This window comes from Bos grunniens, chromosome 24 (assembly GCF_055505025.1).
Source record: "Bos grunniens cultivar Pamir isolate PY7600 chromosome 24, Bosgru_T2T1.0, whole genome shotgun sequence".
NCBI classification, from domain to species: domain Eukaryota; kingdom Metazoa; phylum Chordata; class Mammalia; order Artiodactyla; family Bovidae; genus Bos; species Bos grunniens.
The window spans coordinates 4673535-4690258 of record NC_141188.1 but is presented as its reverse complement, the minus strand read 5'-3'; the positions used below and the strand labels follow the sequence as shown (position 1 = coordinate 4690258).

At 44.9% G+C, this 16724-nt stretch overlaps 1 long non-coding RNA gene across 1 annotated transcript; it reads left to right on the top strand.

Moving 5' to 3' along the window:
* Positions 1-12755: 12755 nt before the first annotated feature.
* Positions 12756-15789, top strand: LOC147345850 (uncharacterized). The gene is made up of 3 exons (XR_015153385.1): positions 12756-13018; positions 13527-13922; positions 14888-15789. It is a non-coding gene; the product is annotated as an uncharacterized LOC147345850 (long non-coding RNA).
* The last annotated feature ends 935 nt before the right edge of the window (positions 15790-16724 follow it).

Sequence of the window (16724 nt, the reverse complement as noted above, 5' to 3'; positions counted from 1 at the left end):
GTGCTCCTCCGGCCTGGGGGCATTAGGTGTCTTCCGGGAATTTGACCCTCCTTTCCGCTGTCCACTGGGGGTTGGGGGAGTCTGGTGTGCCCACACCCAGTGTCTGGGGTCCTCCTTGTGGTGACGTGACACACACTTGTGCCGCCCCTGCTCCCGGGAGGCCTTACAAAGCATCCAGTTGCAGGCCGAGGGTTGGCTGCCGACACAAGAGCTCTTGGATGGTTCTCCAAACAAACCGCAGCCTGGCTAGAGTCTGACCCACTACCTGCTTCCTACGTGTGTTTTCCCAGGGCTTGGATTTTCCCTTATTGATGCCTTGATGCTGTAACACTGCTTTCCACACCACCCACTAGCTCTCAGGGGCCTGAGGGTCCCCATCTGATGTGCTGAGTCCAGCTCGGATTTGTCAGTGTCTCCTGGGCTCAGCCACTCACTGCTCCCAGTGTGATCACAGGTCATCCACCCTCTCTCTGCAGCAAGGTCCCAGCATAAAGCTGCGAAACGCACCCCCACCACTCCCCGGTCCCCACTTCAGGCCTGGGACTCTGCCCACCTGCTGTTTATCCGTCAGTGGTCTGGTGGTCTGATCAGTCTCCTTGCCCCTTGTCCCTGCACGCAAACCTTGAAGGGAAATATGCGTTATGTAAGCTGCTGATTCCATGTGTTGAGGCCGCACCGACACTAACGAGGGGACACGCTCGGGTAGGGTCATGCTCACACAGGGACACGCTCACACGGGGACACGCAAGGGGATGCTCTCACAAGGGGACACTCACATGGGGACATGCTCACAAGGAGACACGCTTACACAGGACACACTTGCAAGGGGACACGCACACAAGGGGACACGCTCACACAGGGACACACTCACAAGGGGATGCTCACAAGGGGACACACTCAAAAGGGGACGCACTCTCAAGGGGACACGCTCACACAGGGACACTCTCGCAAGGGGACCTGCTCAATAGGGGACACGCTCACATGCGGACATGCTCACACAGGGACACACTTGCAAGGGGACGCTCTCACAAGGGGACACTCACATAGGGACACGCTCACAAGGGGACATGCTCACATGGGGACATGCTCGCAAGGGGACACAGTCACATGGGGACATGCTCACAAGGGGACACACTCACCGTCTCACCCACTGTTGGCTGAGCCGTCACTACTGCAGGCCATCTGCTGAGCACAGAGTTATTAACGGGAATAATCTGTCATATAAAGTGGTGTGCTGATAAAAGTGTAAAATGCACCTGATTCTGGGGGAATTTGGTGCTTCATAAAGGAGGAGGCTTCCCTGCAAGAAACAGTCCTCAAAGTCCAGGGCCTGTAAAGTAGGGATGATGACTGTACCCCATAAGGACTCTAAATGAGCAGGAGGAGTGGTAAGAAAATGTGTGTGTGAGTGTCAGGGTGCATGTGAGTGTGTGTGAGTGTGTGTGTGAGTGTCAGGGTGCATGTGAGTGTGTGTGAGTGTTGGGGTGCATGTGAGTGTGTGTGTATGAGTGTCGGGGTGCATGTGAGTGTCAAGTGTGTGTGTGTATGTGAGTGTCAGGGTGTGTGTGAGTGTAGGGGTGCATGTAAGTGTGTGTATGAATGTTGGGTGCATGTGAGTGTGTGTGTATGAGTGTCGGGGTGCATGTGAGTGTCGAGTGTGTGTGTATGAGTGTCAGGGTGTGTGTGAGTGTAGGGGTGCATGTAAGTGTGTGTATGAATGTTGGGTGCATGTGAGTGTGTGTATGAGTGTCGGGGTGCATGTGAGTGTCAAGTGTGTGTGTGTATGTGAGTGTCAGGGTGTGTGTGAGTGTAGGGGTGCATGTAAGTGTGTGTATGAATGTTGGGTGCATGTGAGTGTGTGTGTAGGAGTGTTGGGTTGCATGTGAGTGTGTGTGTCAGGGTGCATGTGAGTGTGTGTTTAGAAGGATGGGCTTGAGGAAGCAGCAGCCCCTGGCTGGGCACCATGGGAGTACTCGGGTTGGCAGCTGAGCCCACGCCTGTGAACAGAGGAGTCAGGTGGGCATCCCCTCCCCTGCCAGGCAGGGAGCGGGTCGAGCAAGTCTGAAGGCTCTCTGGGAGCTGAGTGCCCAACGCCGGGCACCTGCCTTCCAGGCCATGCCATGTTTCTCTCCCCTCTGGCCAGTTCCAGGTCAGAGGCAGCGGGCACAGACAAGGTGCCCGACTACAAGAAGTGTCCCTGCTGCTTTAACAGGTAGGTTTGGGTTAAAGTACACATCCTTCCCTTGCTCAACCCCTAACTGCCCCTTGGACTTCTGCTTGTCCTAAATGAGTACATGCCCTTTAGTTGGGTTATTATTTTTTGAACATCAGTTTGTTTTAATAAGAATGATCACCTAATCACCATGAAGCTTTCAAATACTAGAGTGTAGAATTTAAATAAGATTGAAACCATCCCAAGTCTAGCTACTCTTAACACTGGACACCTCTGTCCCTCTCTGCATCTATAAATAGATGTTTATTCAATGAACAAATAGCTTTTGATCACCTCTTAGGTGCCAGGGACCACGAAAGACCCCTGCAATCATGGCATCTTCTACGTAGAACCATCTTTTACGGGACACATGCTTAGATCATTGCTAAAACCTGGGTTTTTTGGAAACCGGATTGAGAGCTACACAGGCATGGAAAAAGAGGGCTAGCCGTTGGCTAACAATAGGTAAGAAAAGCGGAGTTCTCACGAATCTCATGATCTAATGTGAGAAACTTAATGCTACAAACGAGGAATCACACCTTGCACAAAATCCTTGGAAGTCAAAGGGTTGGGCAGGAAGAACAAACGATGAGAGGGGGACTAATGAGGGCGAGTGGCACTGGGTCGGCATTTACATGGACGTGTAGAGAGGGTGGCAGAGGCAGGCTCCCCAGAACCTCAAAGATGAGGCGCATCCAGCTGTGGGGAGAATTGGGGGAGGTCGGGCTAGACACCCCGACTTTGTAGTCTGAGAAATATAAAGACGTGGAGGTTTAACCACTGAGATCATTTTCCTCACCAAAAAAAATGGATCTGCTCTCAAAGAGCAGTCCCAACTGTCAGTTAATACCCAACGTGTTGGAATCTGTAGACTGGCTTCACAAAACACTTAGCTGACACGAAGTGCCCGTAGGGGTGACAGCGTGTGGCACGGGCACGGTCTCGAGGTGTCCCCTCTCCCTCCATCTGCTCTCCCCTTCTTTCTCGCTTTCCTCCGTCCTCCGCTCTCTCCCTCATTCTCTATTCCTTCCCCCACCATTTCCTCCTCAGTGCAGGAGGTTGGCTCGATCCCTGGTCAGGGAACTGGATCCCACCTGCCACAACCAAGGGTCCTGCGCACTGCCACTTGAGACCCGGTGCAGCCAGATGTATACATATCTATATCTAAATAAAGTTCTTTCTCATAGCCTCCTCCATCTTCCTCTCCCTTCCTTCCTCCACCCATTGTCATCTTGTACTTTTCTTTTCGGTCATTCTTCATTTATTATTCAGACCTAGACTACTTCCAAAAAGGATGAGAGGCCATTTCTTCCCTTATTCAATTTTCCAGCCATTTTCCTTCTTTCTCTCCTTTCCTAATCATTTCCCTTTTCAGAAGGACAATGTTAGGATAATTAAAGAATGCTGGTTCCTGAACATTTCACTAAAATTGCCTTCCACAAAATAGATCTTCCTGTATATTCAATGAGATTGTGTGAGCAAATTGCTCATCCCAGGGTTCAGATGATTCAGAGTTCAGATTCAATTTGGCTATGCATCCAAAAGTTGGGATTTTTTTGATAAAAGCTTTCACAAACCACTTGGGTGTTCAAAAAGTTAATACATAACAAAAAATGGTACTTGGAAATATGGGAGAGTAAAAATGCTACAAATGCTCATGTTTGTATATAATCTGTATTCTCTTGGACTTGGTATTGAGATTTGAGAAACACATTTTAAATTCCATTAAGGTATCATATTTACTTGTTTAGATGTTGTCAGAGCAAGATCTGGAGAAAGTTTGAATTTTTTCATGGTTTAAGTATCTCACACATTTTCCCTGCTCTGAGCTATTAGAAAGTTTGATAAGAGTCTGTATCCTTTAGGTGAGGAGGAATAGGGAGGTTTTCAGTTCTTTTGAAATAAGTTGCAGAGCAGTAGAAAGAACCCCAGCCTAGTATCACTCCTGGCTCTTCCTCTGACTGTAATGGCTATGGTGAAAAAGTGATTCCCTTCCCTAAACCTCTGCTTGCTCATCTCTAATACTGGAATAACAACACCTTCCTCAAATTTTGTTTTGGTGATTAAAGAATGATGTACATGGAAATCTGAGAAAACCTTCATTCATTGTGCATTTAACAAGCATTGAGTGTCAAATACTAGTAGAGGAAGTATGTGATCAATTAAGTCTAATAAATGTATATATGTATGTGTGCATGCTCAGTTGCTGCAGTCATGCCCAACTCTGAGACCCCATGAACTGTAGCCCGACAGCCTCCTCTGTCCATGGGGATTCTCCAGGCAAGAATACTGAAGTGGGTATGCATGCCTTCCTCTCCCGTGTCTCCTGCATTGCAGGCAGATTCTTTACTGCTGAGACACTGGGGAAACCTATATATATGTGTGTGTGTATATTTGTATATGTTTGCATAAATATGTGTATATGTACATATAATATACATGTACATATTATATATAATACATATATACACATATTAATATATATATACATAGACAGACTGCAATTGCTCATAAGCATTCCACAGTCTCTTTGAGTGTCATTCCCCTAGATTGCCAGTTTTTTTCACTCACTCACTTTTTCAGCACGTGTATTGAACACCACTGTGCGTTAGATATTATCATTTTAGGCAGAGATAAACGCCTCTGCCCTTGTTGCATCTTCTTTCCAGCACAGAAGGGGGTGGGTGATGGGAAACCAAGCAGTGTCGAGGACCCTCAGCCTGCCTTTCCTGAGGCTTCATGCAGGAGGAGAAGGGGGTCAGATGCTGCCTTGGAAGGAAGCCAGAGAAGAGCAGAAACTCACGTCCCAGGCCTGGGAGGAGGGGGGGTCGGGGTGGCCATAGAATGTCTCTTCCCGCCACCGTCTGGGATCAGTGTCCCTCCAAGAAGGTGCTGAGAACTCAGGGAGAGGGTGGCTAAACTCTGGGTTCCTCACACTTCACAGAGTCTTGTATACCTGGTGCGCCCAGAAGCAAAAGAGTAAAGCTTCCCAAAGGGACGATCAGCTGGACGTTGCACCTCTCACGGGTAAAGCAGGGGGTCAAAACATTTGCCAGGTTAGTCCTTTTTGCTAGACCCGGTTATTTTTAAGGAAATGAAAGACAAGGAACATTCTTACTGAGCAGATTTACGACTGTGAACTCACAGAACACTAAGAGCCTAAGTGACTTGTCCACGTGACCTGACGGTGTTCACACAGGAGACAAGGGTCAGAGGTGGGGCTTTGAAGGCGAGTTTCCTTTTTCCAGGACAGTGTGTTTTCCCCACCACACAGACTTATGAGATCATGTAGGGTTTTGTTAATGGAAAAACCACAGAGCATACAGAAGTAATAGGACTTTCAGACTGGCTCAAAATATTGAAATATGTGATGTAACTACAATTCTGTCCTTGATTTAAAAAAAAAATAAGGTATTTCATTTTTATCCTGGACAAAACTTCCCAGAGTTTCTCCTGAATTTGGCACATTATGGTAAAGAGAACAAAGAGAGAGACTATCTATCAGTTTGGGGGCTTCCCAAGCAGCGCTAGTGGGGAGGAGCCCGCCTGCCAGTGCGGGAGACGTAAGAGATGCGGGTTCAACCCTTGGGCCGGGAAGATCCCCTGGAGGAAGGCAAGGCAACCGGCTCTAGTATTTCTGGCTGGAGAGTCCCATGGACAGAGGAGCTTAGCAGGCTATGGTCCATAGGGTCGCAAAGAGTTGGACACAACTGAAGTGACTTATCACACACACATCCTTTAGTTTATTAAGTTAGCTGTATTTTAGAAGATATAAAATAGCTAGAAATCTCAGCTGCACCATAATCAGGTTCTCACACAAAATTATGGAAAAGAAGGACATAGTTTCACCAGGGATGGGTAGGCAAAATTACAAAAGATAGAAGCAACATGGCAGTCAAGACACTTCCCGTGTATACAGTGCTTGGCCACAGTCAAACTGACTTCTGTACACTATTGATATTATGTATACAAGAGATAACTAATGAGAACTTACTGTATAGCTCAGGGAACTCCACTTGGTGCTCTGTGGTGACCTAAATAGACAGGAAAGCCAAAGAAGAGGGTTATATACGTACACATATGGCTGATTCACTTTGCTATGCAGTAGAAACTAACAGAACATTGTAAAGCAACTATATGCCCCAAAAATTAATTTAAAAAATAAATGAAAAAGCAAGTGCCTCTCTTCCAGTGGTTATGGATCTTAAGTTCAGATTCTCTCTCTCTCTTTCTCTTTTTTTTTCTTTTAAATAAAAACTAGAGGATGGTAAAGTACATTTCTGCCACGCTGCCCACCCACTAGGAGGAGGGCGGGACTGGGAGGCCCATAGATTATCTTCACTTATGAATCCCTTCTCAGTCTGTACCTACACCTCTCAGAAGAGCCAGAGGCAAACCCTCCCTCTCTGTCTCCTGCTGAATTCTTGCTGCCTGCGCCTCTTGGGGAACCCCAGGGGTTTTCTCAATAAATAATGTTTGCTTTAAGATTTAATGTCCATAAAGAGACCACAAGCAGTGCACAGCAAGGCAGAACCAGTGTCTTACGTGCATTTTTTTTAAGTTACCACTTCTTGTTTACCTTGTCTGAGAGCAGCCAGTTCTTGTCAGAACAGGGTAAGTAAATGTGCAAAAGCCAGAAATCTACGGGAATTTGTTCAAGGCATCATCATTAAACAGAATAGAAAGATCGTACTTAGGAAAAGTGGCCTCTTTTCTAATGTTTATGTTGGGTGCTACCTAAAACGAATAACAAAAACACCTGCACACCTTCTAAAAATTTATAATCTAGAACAGATGAATGGGTGGTGAATGGGGAAAAGGGTGTCTTTTTTTTTTTTTCCCAAGGAGCTTTGGAAATTTACCTTCTTCACACAGTTTGCCTGAACCGATTACAAATAAAGAGTTATTTTTCTAGTTCCAATCTGCCATTTTATTCTAACGAGCTTTTTTCATTATGTGGAAATTACTTGCACTGATACTCTTACAAATTAGAAGTATGTAATTTGTTTTCAACGTGACACTCGCGCACACACGTCTGTGTGTATCACTGTCTTCCAGACAAGATTCTGAATCCTTCTTGTTTTTCTTCTGTAGACCCTCGGCAGCAACTTGGAGGGAGCTTCAACCCTGCAGACTAAGGAGCTGTTTCAAGGGCACCGTATGGAAATTTCACGATCTTCCCCTATCTTACATTCACTCTCATCATCCTGTCTGTTACTCAAGAGCCACTGTCAATTCGTACTGCCTAACTTGAAATCTTTCTCTTTAATTATTTATTAATAAAATCAATGAATTTTATTTTATTCATTTTATTAATTCAAATAAACAAGGAACATCCACTCAGCCCCCATTTTTCCTAGTGTATCTCCAAGCTTATATCATTTAGGATGCTTTTGGCTACAAATAAAAGAAGATGCAACTAAAAGTATCTTCAGTAATGATGATATTTACTCTCAGGAAGAACAAGAAGTTGAGGAATAGGGTGACTTCAGTGCAGGGTGGAGAACCCAGATTCTTCCCGTATTTCGGCTCTTAACACCCTCTGTTTGTGGACTTGGTCTCAGGATAGTTCTTGCAGATCAAAGGAACAAATACATCCAAAGACATAAGAGTAGAAGTCCCCTACGTATGTGACATCATTGAGGGCAGAGTAAACCTTCCCAGCCATGCCTCTACAGCAGACTTGTAACGGTCAGGATTATACCACACGCTTGGGCTTAAACTAACCACAACAAATGGAACAAGATCATGACAATTAGCTTTGCTTCAGAAAAAGATCATGCTACTCTTTCAATCTGAAAGGACCAGACCCTTGGAAGGTGAACAAATCTTGTGTGTTAGCCAGGAAGATGAGGCTTGGTATGGCTGCTCATTGCGTAGGTCATCATATTACTGCCAGGATTCCCATCAGGACACACCAAGAGTCCTCTTCAGATCTATCTTGCCCAAATGATGGACTCAATAGATACCACACTAAGAATCTCTCCTTGGCTTCAGTGCCACTATTTTCTGTTTGTATAGTTTTTTTTAAGTATATTGGAGTATACTTGATTTACAATGCTGTTATTAGTAGTTTCAGGTATACAGCAAAGTGAGTCAGATATATATATATCTGACTATACTATATATACTATATATATATATAGTTATTGTTTAGTTGCTAAGTCATGTTCAACTCTTTGCAACCCCATGGACTATATATATATATATATATATATATATATACACACACACACATATACATATATATATATTCATTTTTGGATTCTTTATCCATATAGGTTATTACCAAACATTGAGTAGAGTTCCTTGTGCTATATACTAGGTCCTTATTAGTTATCTATTTTATACATAGCAGTGTGTATATGTCAATCCCAATCTTCTAATTTGTCATTCTCTCCATGTGTCCCCTTTGGTAACCATAAATTTGATTGCAAGATCTGTGAGTCTGTTTCTATTTATAAATAAGTTCATTTGTATCACTTTTAATTAGATTCCATATATATGATATCACAGAATAATTATCTTTTTCTGTCAGACTTACTTCACTTAATGTGATAATCTCTAGGTCCGCCCATGTTTCTGCAGATGCCATGATTTCTACCCTTTCATGACTGAGTAATATTCTACTGTGCGTATGTGCCACATCTTCCTTATCCATCTCCTGATGCCATCTGTGATAAAGATCACTCAGGGAGCTCTTGGATAATTACTCAATTCTCATATTGTAAAAATATCTGTAAAAGAGAGGTGAAAAGAAAAATTATCTTTTTGGTAAAATCTCTTAATCTTCAAGTCATGGTGTAACACAGCATGCTGCTGCTGCTGTTGCTGCTGCTAAGTCGCTTCAGTCGTGTCCGACTCTGTGCGACCCCATAGACGGCAGCTCACCAGTCTCCCCCGTCCCTGGGATTCTCCAGGCTAGAACACTGGAGTGGGTTGCCATTTCCTTCTCCAGTGCATGAAAGTGAAAAGTGAAAGTGAAGTCGTTCAGTCGTGTCCGACTCCTAGCTACCCCATGGACTGCAGCCTATCAGGCTCCTCCGTCCATGGGATTTTCCAGGCAAGAGTACTGGAGTAGGGTGCCATTGCCTTCTCTGAACACAGCATAAGATGTATATTTATTATACTCACATGCCCTGATCTTTCAGGGCTTCTCCCATCTGCTATTTCCAGATAGGTAACAGGTTCCCTTGAGATAAAGAGGGGTGTGACATTGAATTGAATTATTAATATGTGAGAGGCAAAAAGAGTGTTTCTTCAAAGATTATCTTGAGCTGCACCAATTCTGATGACTTTAGGACCACCCTGTCTTCTATTTAGGTGGCGTTCCTGCTGTCTGAGCTGTTTGAGTAACTAAGTGTTAAAATATTCTCCAGTTCACTCTAGATAACGGTCTTATCTATTGCCATAATCTGATGAAAAGTCAAACATTACTGGAATCAGCTTGTTAGTTCAGAAACTGACAATGTCAGAGGCCAGTGGTGAGCTTTGGAGACAGGATAATAGAGGAAAGGTAGAGAAGAGTGGGGATGTAGGTAAAGGGAAACAGGGAACTTAAAGAAGGAGCCAGTGGGATGTGTAGACTCAAGGATCAGTCCTTGAACTTTTCCCCCGAAGGCCTGTCTTGTGTTTGCCCTCAGTCGCTAAGTCATGTCTGACTATTTGAAACCCAGTGGACTGCAGCCCACCAGGCTCCTCTGTCCATGGGATTTCCCAGGCAAGAATACTGGAGTGGGTTGCTATTTCCTACTCCAGGGGATCTTCGGGACCCAGGGATTGAACCCACATCTCCTGCATTGGCAGGCAGATTCCTTACCACTGTGCCACCTGAGAAGCCCAGGTGGGCTCTTTTGGGTCCTTGCAAATAAGAAGAGTGCTGATCTAGAGCCATCAGTTAGAGCAGGTAAGACAACCAAGACCTTGATGCGACTTGAGAGCCCTTAATGCTGACTTCAGAGAATCTGGGACCCATGACAGGATGGTCATGCATGAATCAGCATGTTAGTAAAAGACTACCTTCCATTTGTCCTGTTCAGCGGATCACCCTGGGAAATATTCATTCACTGAGATTGAATAAGAAAAACTGCCCTACAGCTCATGTTTCTGCCAGCTCACTGATGGGAGTACAGGCGGCGAATCCAGGGCCATCATAATAGAGTGATCTTTTTGCAATTTCTTTTATCTGAAACCGCACATAACTTTTGAAGATGTAAATTTGTAAAACGTCATGCTTTATGTATTGCAGGTTTGGCATCTACTTTAGTTTTTAAGAATGGATGCTTTCTAATTATGCAGAGAAGCTTTGGATGAGGAAATATACTAAGTGTGCATTAAATAGACAACTTTAAATAATGGCACTTGTGCTAAGAAGTGTATTTTCTGGCAAGCAACTAATTTATAATGGTCATAGATAAATGCATTAGTGTATGAAATGCTTGTCTTTATTTATTGATTTGAAGGGGCAGTATTATATTTTTGAATACGTGTCTTCTTTATTGGGTCTGTTTCCCATCTTTTTCGAAGTCACTCATATTTTATGTTTGTTGACATTCGTTGCACTTAAATGTTGGAAAATGGAAGCAATTTTACAGTAAAAAAAAAAAAAAAAGAGGCAACATTAATATGACTCACCCCTGCCTTCTGGTGTCAGGTAAATAGTTAAGGGCAGGACTGCAGCTGTGCCTCTTTCTGTCACCTTTTCCCCGTGAGCCCTGTGTTCTTTTAACCTGCATATCACAGGTAGGGAGAATGAGAGCAAATGACCAAATTTACTGCATTCAAAGTGCATAAACCACCACCCTAGATCTTTCTGAGCCAATTTAATTCTTAGCTTTATTCTTGGCCTAATGCAATGTTTTAGTTCATTGCGCTTTTTGGATGTGCGGAAGCAGAGATAATGTGTTACACTACATTCATTTAATGTTTCATCAGGCTTTTTTGGTGTATCTACCTTTTGGTTATTTTAAACGGTTTCATCCTTATCACTTCAGTCATGAAATGTAGATTCATTAAATGACTCTGCCGGGTGGTTCTGTGGAGCGGCGGGGGAAGATGAAGCTGAGTTTCCATCATCAAGAGTCTGCCTGACAGGCTCTTCCTGCACCAACTTGAAGGACGTTCCTGTTTAAAAGAGCAAGGACATTTTCTGACTGGACCAGAAAGTGTCTGGGGCTCTAGAAGTTTACTGGACCCTCTACGGACATCAGACCCTAACAAATGCCCTTGAGAACTCGCATTGAAATTGGTTCTTGAAATGACAATGGGGAGCTTTTCTCCAATGAGTCTGATGGTGTATAATCAGTGTTAACACCTTGCGTGTGTGCGTGTCATTTTATGTGTTTGAAAGGTTTCCTGATACACCCCCTTTATCCCTGGAGTTGAATGGACTGGGAGAGACACAGCCCCGGAAATGGAATAGGCAACCTTCAGGAAGAAGTCTATGCCAACCTCAGACTCACCCAGAGCTGAATTCTACCCAGTTTGCTCACGACTGGCGTCTCCCCCAACAGGAAGCCGCTTCCTGGTCATAACAGATCAAACCACTGTCATGTCAAAGATGGCAGAGAAGACTCCTCCCGGTCTAGAAACAGATCTACTGGATGGCTCTCTGGCCAGTGTGGGGAGGGAGCCTCCTAGAGTCATTCAAGTGGGTCATTTACATCGTGTGGCATATTGCATGGTGCCAGAAAAGACATTTATTGCCCAGAAAAGCTCAGCAGTTCACAATCAGTAAAAACAAGTATGTCCAGCTGTAAATGACAGTCACAGAACCTCATTTCTCAGCTATAAATCAAGGGATTCTGATTGGTTCAGAGAGTAGAGAGAGCCAATCGGAGAGGTACTTTCTGATTCAGCAGAGAGGGGATAAATAAGCTTTTAGGAGGGAAATGGAAGGTCCCTGGTTCTTTTCAAAGCTTGTCTCCCAGAGAAGCTGCTTCCTGGGGGTGGGGAGAGGGTCTCCACGTCTCCTGTGGGTTTTTCACAATAAGCAGAAAGGAAAGGAAGGTTCTGTCCCCAGAGTGGCTTCAATCCAAGTCTGAACCCATCAGAGGAGATTGGAGCCATCCGTGGCAGTTTATGTCAAAGCCGTTTCTGCCTGACTGAATCCGAAAATAAACACCTCTGCTCTCTATCATTACTGTTTCATTAACACCTTGGCCAAGTACTTTGGCCAAAGAGACTGGATTTCAGTGTGATGCTAAATTATTCCAGGCCAGTGTGTAATAGTCCTTGATAATTTCATATCCGCAGTCCCTGTCTCCCAACTGACTTATCCAGCTACAGAGAGAGAGAGAGAAACAGAACCGTGAATAAGCACATACACACTGGAGAGTACGCACAAAAAGAGAAAGGAAAGGAAAAAAAACAAATCCAGGAAAGCTATTTAGGGCACCGTTCCCATCGGGTTTCTCTGCAAAGCAGTTTAACTGTAGTTAGTAAGTGCTCAGCGTAATCTAATAAAAGGCATTTTGCAATATTGAGCAAAAAACATCTGGTACCCAGAATTCCCTGACCATTTTTAACTAGATGCAATCTCTCTCTCTTTCTCTTTCTCTTACAGACACGTGAAAAATAGCCTAATAAGGATCCTTGTGGTAAAATCAGATGGAAAACAGGGAGGAAGAGTTCCACCATCTCCAGCAGCTCATTTGAAGCAGCTCCTCCGAGTTCCACAATAATAATCAGTGCTGGCCCAGTGCCGCCGGATTATTTTGTATATTCATGAAGCCGCTCATCAGCCGTCAGGAGAATGTGCAGTAATCCTTGGATGAAATAAGGCCAATCAGTGGAATAATGAGGAAGGTAATATCTCCCAAGAGGCCTGGAGTGGGTTTTCATCAAACCCGGCTGTAACTCTCCAACTATTTGCTTTACAAATGCAGCCTTTGATCTTTGATTTGGGGAGGAGAGGGGGAGAGACAGACCTGCTGGTGCAGTGTCCAGCCCGCGACGATAACAAGCTCACTGTGGAGGAGGCATGGGGGGAGAACCCGGCTTTGCAGCATCAGTCAGTTCTCCTTAACAAAACCCTCATAGCCTTTTTATTCACTGGGCCCTGATGTGTATTCACGTAGCAGGTCAATTGGCAAGAGGCTTTTTTGTTTTCCTTAATCTCCCGTATATTTGTATATGTAAACTCTAAGCCTTCTCTCATCAGAAGGTTCTGGGCCTATGTAAATACCAGCTTTGCTTTTTGCCAGAAAGCAATGAAGACTTGCTAAGGAACCTGAAACTATCAGAGCCGTAAGATCATGCAGTAAGTTGCAGAGGGAGGGTCTCCGCTGTTTCAATAAAGTTTTATTTCATCAAGCCAGGAAAGCAAAGGCAAATCCAGACAGAGGTGTGCTGCTGCTGCTGCTGCTGAGTCACTTCAGTCGTGTCCAACTCTGTGCGACCCCATAGACGGCAGCCTACCAGGCTCCCCCGTCCCTGGGATTCTCCAGACAAGAACACTGGAGTGGGTTGCCATTTCCTTCTCCAATGCATGAAAGTGAAAGTGAAGGTGAAGTCGCTCAGTCATGTCTGACTCTATCGACCCCATGGACTGCAGCCCACCGGGCCCCTCCGTCCATGGGATTTTCTAGGCAAAAGTACTGGAGTGGGGTGCCATTGCCCTCTCCGAAACAGAGGTGTAGGTGAAGTCAATACCATAAAGCACTGCAGATTTTCTTCATCCAAGATAAACCAGGGTCCGTCAGCAAGGCAGGTAAGCTGCCCCCACCACCTGCCTGCTGTCCTTGCATATCCGTGGGTCGCAGGGGTGGCTCACACAGCCCTTGAGGAAGTCTGGGGACAGAAATGTCTTTCTACTCAGACCACAGGGCGCGGCGTGCCGGTTTCCCCTGTGAGCGCCGTTCCCCTTTCCCTCCCCACCTCACCGTCCTCGTCACCTCGCCCCCTGCTCCACTGTGATCCCAGCTTTCCGCACACAGGCATTTCAAACCTCTTCCCATTGCACACACTTAAATTCTGCTCTTTTCTGTGTGTCTAACAAAGCAACTGAAATAATAATGGTTTGTACTCGTTGAAGACACAAGTTAATTGAATATTGAATACTAGAATTATAATGTATATCTGAATTGTACATTAGTGGAAAAGACAAACATCTACCTTATTGGACAAATAAATGCACACTCATCTACTCACGTAAGTATTATCCAACTATCTAATAGAAAACGCCTGAATGAGTCCTCAATCCGATCACAGATCTGCTATTACCCTTCCTGCACTGACAGCAATAGAGTTTTATATTTTCAGGAGAGTTCTTAATGAGGAAGCTTTTGTTTAAAGCTTATTATGGATTATTATGTCTGAAGAATTTCTATTTAAACAAGCCAGTGGCACACCTTACTGATGAGTGAAGTAAATCTGATTTTTTTTTAAAGTGTAAATTTTTGTGTAACCTGTGATAGGAGGCATTTCATTAATAAGGTGGCTATTAAAAAGAAAGGTAATATATGAGCTCTTACTAATATTAAAAAATGAATAAGAAATTAGGAAAATTTCAGTATATTAAAAGCACTTCTTTGAAAATTAAGTATAATGAGGTGTACAATAAACAAGGTCAAACAAGTTAATTTGAAACGATGAAATGAGGTGAAAAGGAATTAAAGGAGATTGCTGGAGCAGATTTATTCACTTACAGTATGATGATGTCATTAACAAATGCAGGAGCTGCATTATGGGCAATTGACATTACCAGCAGCCCAAATGGCCTTTGGACAGAGAGATTTCCTACTGCTCTCTCGATGGGCTTATTAATTGTGTTTCTGAGCACCTTGGAACAAGCCAGGAGGATTTCCATGAAGAATTTTCAACAGTATTGCCTTTGAAGCCCAGCCTTTCAGGAAGAGGTAACTTCGGCGTCCTGCCTTTGATTCCAATGGACCGGGTGTTAGAACGAGACTATTTTAGAAAATGTGAAAGGGCTAAATTTGACATTTGATTCACTGTACTCCGGGATTTTAAACTGTGATGTAAATGAGTTTGAAACCGGTCTTTCTTCCATTTTCCCTTTTCAAAATGTAACACAGTTAAATGACAGAGATTAATTACTGAGGTAATTACTGTTGGGAAGCAAAGGGGCAGTTGAATGAGACGGTTTTACTTGTGATGACCAAGTATTTCTTGACAATTATGCTTAATTCCAACGACAATTATTCTGCGGGGCCAAATCTGCCAGCACAAGCCCACTGAGGCATTCCACCCATGGGGGAATATTCGCAAGAGATACTGGACAGAGGGGCGGCAGTCTTGTCCCCAAGGGTCTCCCCAGGGGCCTTCCCCAGGGGCACAGATAAACCCCTACTTGGGTCACCTGCCTGCTTCCTGTTTCCTGCGCTGGTGGGGCTGACCCTGGGCTGACTTACCACTCTGCATAGAAATGAGCACGTAAGCATAATATGAGGCCTTCCTGTTTCTGCCCCCTCCTTAAACTGTGCTCCAAGTATCTAAGTGTGAAGGACATCACTGCAGAGGGCACTGATGGGGCCATGGATCCTTGTGACTCAGGTCTGTAAGATAGACGAACAAGCGACACAGGAGCCAGTAATAAAAGTCTGAAATTCTAAACAGTTGTACATTTCCCCATGAATTAATGCTGGATCATCATAAAAAAAAAAAAAAAAAAAAAAAAAAGGATGATCCCAAGGAAAAGGCTCACAGATTATTGACTAAAATAATTGGCTCTCAGATCTCAGCTGTCCCTGGACCACCTTTGGGTCCATCCTCACTGCAGCCTGCTCTGCGGCCGCTTCCCCGGGGCAGGGTTACGACGTGCTGTTAGCCCCGCAGGCGGATGACGGAGCGGGCCTTCTGGAAGAGGGCGACATCAACCCCGCAGGCTGTCACAGCCCGCCGTGACAGAGACAGCCTGGCTCCATCACGCAGTCCCTCCCCCGGGGCGGCAGGTCAGGGCAGAAGCCAGGGCTGCTGCAAGGGTCCCTGGCTGGGCGTGGAGAGTATCTGGGAGAGGAAAGGAGAGCAGAGCATCCTAGACAAAGAGATGAGCTGAGCGTGAGCATGAGACAGAAGCAGACGCACAGGCTTCGGAAACAAACAGTGCTGGGTGCTGTGATACATCCCTCAGTCGTGTCCGACTCTTGGCAACCCCATGGACTGTAGCCCCCAGGTTCCTCTGTCCATGGGATTCTCCAGACGAGAATACTGGAGTGGGCCGCCCGTACCCTCCTCCAGGGGATCATCCCGACCCAAGGATTGAACTCACGTCTCCGGCATCTTCTGCATTGGCAGACAGGTTCTTTACCACTAGTGCTACCTGGGAGCCCTTGAAAACAAACTGATGGCTACTAAAAGGTGGGAGGAGGGATAAATAAGTAGTTTGGAATTAACACATACACACTACTGTATATAAATAGGTCATCAACAAAGACACAGGTACTGGTCCCTGGTGTCAGAAAGGTTGGGGACCATCGCTATATAGCACAGGGAACTCAACTCAATATTTTGTCATAACCTATATGGGAAAAGAGTCTGAAAAGGGATGGAT